The sequence below is a fragment of the Phoca vitulina genome, unplaced genomic scaffold, assembly GCF_004348235.1.
Source record: "Phoca vitulina isolate PV1807 unplaced genomic scaffold, GSC_HSeal_1.0 scaffold68, whole genome shotgun sequence".
NCBI classification, from domain to species: Eukaryota; Metazoa; Chordata; class Mammalia; order Carnivora; family Phocidae; genus Phoca; species Phoca vitulina.
This window is the reverse complement of record NW_022589771.1, coordinates 5,463,240-5,468,059: the sequence shown is the minus strand read 5'-3', so window position 1 is coordinate 5,468,059 and position 4,820 is coordinate 5,463,240. Positions and strand designations below refer to the sequence as shown.

General features: G+C 45.8%; 1 long non-coding RNA gene across 1 annotated transcript in view; it reads left to right on the top strand.

Annotated features, from left to right (window-relative positions):
* The first annotated feature begins 277 nt into the window (after window positions 1-277).
* The window catches only part of LOC116624595, a 13,720-nt gene continuing 9,177 nt past the window's right edge, over window positions 278-4,820 (top strand). The window contains exon 1 of the long non-coding RNA XR_004297921.1: window positions 278-353. This is a non-coding gene — a long non-coding RNA (uncharacterized LOC116624595). The remainder of the gene's footprint in view (window positions 354-4,820) is intronic.

Sequence of the window (4,820 nt, the reverse complement as noted above, 5' to 3'; positions counted from 1 at the left end):
GTGTACCCAGCACCTCTCCTGCCTTTTTTTAGTTAACTAACGCCTGTGTCCTGGGTGGGAACCCGCTGCCCTTGGCCCAGGAAGGGCTGCCATCTTGCCAACCATGTGATCCAGCCCTGACCAATCAGAGCCCCTTCTCTCCCAGCCACAGTGATTGGTTTGGACATGCTCCTGTCACTTGGGCTGGACCAATCAGAGCCCTTCGTGGCCTCGGCCCCTGGAGCCCGTGGGAAAGCTGTCTGTGTCCGTTGTGATGAGCCAGCCGGGCCTGGAGAGCATCTCTGAGGGTTGGCCTTATCCCAGCCGTGCCAGGGGCCTGCGTGTGCACCTGGATTCCCCACCTGTGTGAACCAGTAAGTGCCCTGTTTTGCTCAGGCTGGTTGGGGTGGTTGCAGCTCAGAAAGACTCCTGACTAATACAGCCTTTTATGATAGTGGTTTTTAAAGTGGCATTTTTAGGAAATTACAGCTAATAATTGCCCAAAATAGAAATAGAACCGGCTGTTAATTGAGGCCATTGAGAGAGAAATGATCTACATTTTAGAGGTACAGATAAACCTTTGTGTTTATGTATTATTTCCCCAAACTCTCTCTCTCTCCCCTCCCTCCATTTCTCTCCTTCCCTCTCTGTCTCTGTCTCTCTGTCTCTTTCACAGGCGTGCACACGCGCATGCACACACACACACACACCCTTCATAAAGTGTTAAGAGATGAAATCAATTTCCCCAGGTGCTAGGATGTTGCTAAGTACTAGAGAGTAGTAATTTACCAAATGGCACCTTATCATTTTGGAAGGGATAATGGAACTTTTAAAACAACACCTGGCTTTCTCAGAGCAGTTTTGAATTGGGCGAATCAGGCTGGCTAGTTCCAGAAAATTCTAAGCTCCAACCATAGACTGCCATTTTAGATGCAAAGGAGATAGGAGCACTGTCTTGTGTGGTAGAGCTGCTGGGAGTCTTACATGAGAATCTGGAAAGTTCTTCTGGAGCTCCCAGATGGGCCACACAGGATATCACCTGAGGAAAAGGCCCTACCCCGATTCCTCTTGGGGAGGGGGGTCTGGATTCACTGACCTCTCTGTGTAATGTCTAGGTTAGAGGTCCCTGTGCCCCTGCCAGCCGCACCCAGCAGCTCTCCACACTGACCAGGACCCAAATCGACCCAGAATGGGCTTTTCGTTGGATCCTGGCCTAGCCTTCAGGCTCAGAGAGGTCCCTGCTTCCCAGGCCCCCTGACTCAGCCAGTCCCCACTGCTGCAGCTCACCAGGCCACTGTCCAGGTGCCCAGAGGTGTCAGCCGCTTCCCAAAGCAGCCCCTCACCTCCCCACCCACCCCCTGGCCACTCCAGAGAGACAAAGCTCAGAAAATGTGGCAACACTGGCCCAGGAGTCACAAGACCCCATAACCCAGGACAGTTCTGACACAGGGGGCTGTGGGGCCTTGGCCAAGTCACCGAGCCTCTCTGGGCCACAACCTCCCTGTGTATAAGTGAATGGATTGGACGAGGTCAGTGTTTCCCACTGTCCACGGCCCAAGGGTGGAGCCGGGCGGTGGGGCTGGTGGGGAGGGGGCTGAGCTGCAAGTGTCCCATCCCGTCTGTAACCAGACAGTCCCAGTTGTGTCTGAATCATTGAACAGTGGGCTCCTGGCGGGGTAGGGGGGAAGGGGAAGGTATGAAATCCACCTCAGTCCATTATCCTCAAAGGTCTTTCTAGTTCTAGGATCAGTGAAGAGCAAAACCAATGGCTCATCCATAAATGCATCAGAAAGACAAAGATAAACCTGGAGAGAATTGGTGGTCACTGGGGGGAACAGCCCCATACCCTCCTTTGGCCATGAAACACTGACTGCCTTCTACCAGAGAAATAATGGGTACATGGTTCCCGCCTCATCTTATCAATAAGTGCTTAGTACATATTGCTAAGTAAATAAAATATGAAACAAGAAGATTGTTGAACTTAGGTTTAATTTTACATTTGAAAGAAAATTCTTTAGTTTTTTAAAAAATTTATGTACGTATTAAAGATCCCTCTTTGAAATAAGTTCTCCCCTATAATAGAAAGCTAAAACTAGCTGGAAGGGGGAAATATTATTTTTTGGTTTTCTATTTATTAGTGTCGAATTTTTTTAAAAGCACATTGGGAATATTTTTATAATCCTCTCAACGTTTCAAGGCTTAGAAAATTAGAGAAAGGTCAGCAAAGCAGAGTAAAATCCATAATGCCCTGATTGTTCTGAATTCAAAATGCTAGAAGAGAAATATTTTCACATCCACATTTTCAGAAGGACTCACTGTTGCCCATTGTGAGCTGGCTTTAACTCTTCCTGAGCCGCTCAACCAGGGTAGCGAGCATTCAGGATCCAACTTCGCAGCTGTGGGCATGAAATGTCCATACCCCAGGTGATTAATACCGTCTACATTATCAAGCAGTCGACGCCCCCGTGCAGCTGAAAAGAAGCCTTTGCGTTTGATGCACCTGCTCAGGGCCTCTGTTTCCCCAGTGGGATCAGGAGCAGTCAGGTCCCGACTCAAGCTGCAGGCTCAGGGCTCGGGCCACTTTCCCGGCCAGCCACAGCACAATCCAGAGTGGCCCACTCCATTCCCACACCCCACCCAGGGTCACATTTGTTCACAACATAAGCACATCTGAAGCCTCCAGACACAATGACGTACCCAATGGGGCCGCGCCCGGCAGCTCCTGGAAGGTGGCCAAAGTCAGTCCTGATCTGGGACCTGAGTCCTGATCTGTGGCCTTTTAAGTTCAGGTCTCTTCGAGGCCCCTGTTTTCTGCTTCTCACCTGCCAGGTTGTGACTGGGGGGCTGATGGTGACAGCGGGGTGGAAGGAGACGAAATGTATATAAAAGTAATTAGGAGCCAGTGTGGATGTTGTCTGCCTGCTGGAGGGCATCCCACCTGTAAGGATTCGCATCTCAGCCGTCTGGGCATCCCTCACTGAGTAAGTCAGCCAGGAAATCAGTGAGTCCTACAGTGTTTGTTGGAAGCCCCAGGCACTGTGCTAAGGCTACTGGATGAATAGATACTGTTTCTGCTCTCAAGGACTGTATTGTCCAATGTGTGAGAAAGACAAATAAATAATAACAGCACGAAAATGCTGCAAGCACAGTACAGACAGTCCGCTCTGGAAGCAAGAGGAAGAAGCAATGCACTTTAACAAAATCGTGTTTTGGGGGCATTTTATCTTAATGATATTTTTATCTGAAAATTATCTTTCCATCAAATTGTCATTTTAAAAGACCTGCTTTAATGACATGATACTTTATGAGGAAAACCCAAAAGACTCCACCCCCAAATTACTAGAACTCATACAGCAATTCAGTAATGTGGCAGGATACAAAATCAATGCACAGAAATCAGTTGCTTTCTTATACACTAACAAGGCAACTGTAGAAAGAGAAATTAGAGAAACGATTCCATTTACAATAGCACCAAAAACCATAAGATACCTCGGAGTAAACCTAACCAAAGAAGTAAAGGATCTATACTCTAGGAACTACAAAACACTCATGAAAGAAATTGAATCAGAAAAGACCCCGAATCGCCAAGGAAATGTTGAAAAAGAAAAACAAAGCTGGGGGCATCACATTGCCCGATTTCAAGCTCTATTACAAAGCTGTGATCACCAAGACAGCATGGTACTGGCACAAAAACAGACATATAGACCAATGGAACAGAATAGAGAACCCAGATATGGACCCTCAACCCTATAGTCAAATAATCTTTGACAAAGCAGGAAAAAACATGCAATGGAAAAAAGACAGTCTCTTCAATAAATGGTGCTGGGAAAATTGGACAACTATATACAGAATAATGAAACTCAGCCATTCTCTAACACCATACACAAAGATAAACTCAAAATGGATGAAAGACCACAATGTGAGACAGGAATCCATCAAAATCCTAGAGGAGAACATAGGCAGTAACCTCTTCGACATCGGCCACAGCAACTTCTTTCAAGATACATCTCCAAAAGCTAGTGAAACAAAAGCAAAAATGAACTTTTGGGACTTCTCAAGATAAAAAGCTTCTGCACAGCAAAGGAAACAGTCAACAAAACAAAGAAGCAACCCACAGAATGGGAGAAGATATTTGCAAATGACACTACAGATAAAGGGCTGGTATCCAAGATCTATAAAGAACTTCTCAAACTCAACACCCAAAAAACAAATAATCAAGTCAAAAAGTGGGCAGAAGATATGAAAAGACACTTCTCTGAAGAAGACATACAAATGGCTAACAGACACATGAAAAAATGTTCATCATCATTAGCCATCAGGGAAATCCAAATCAAAACCACATTGAGATACCACCTTATACCAGTTAGAATGGCAAAAATGGACAGGGAAAGAAACAACAAATGTTGGAGAGGTTGTGGAGAAAGGGGAACCCTCTTACACTGTTGGTGGGAATGCAAGTTGGTACAGCCACTTTGGAAAACAGTGTGGAGGTTCCTCAAAAATTTAAAAATAGAGCTACCCTATGACCCTGCAATTGGACTCCTGGGTATTTACCCCAAAGACACAGATGTAGTGAAAAGAAAGGCCATATGCACCCCAATGTTCATAGCAGCAATGTCCGCAATAGCCAAACTGTGGAAAGAGCCGAGATGCCCTTCAACAGATGAATGGATAAAGAAGATGTGGTCCATATATACAATGGAATATTACTCAGCCATCAGAAAGGATGAATACCCAACTTTTACATCAACATGGATGGGACTGGAGGAGATTATGCTAAGTGAAATAAGTCAGGCAGAGAAAGTCAATTATCATATGGTTTCACTTATTTGTGGAACATA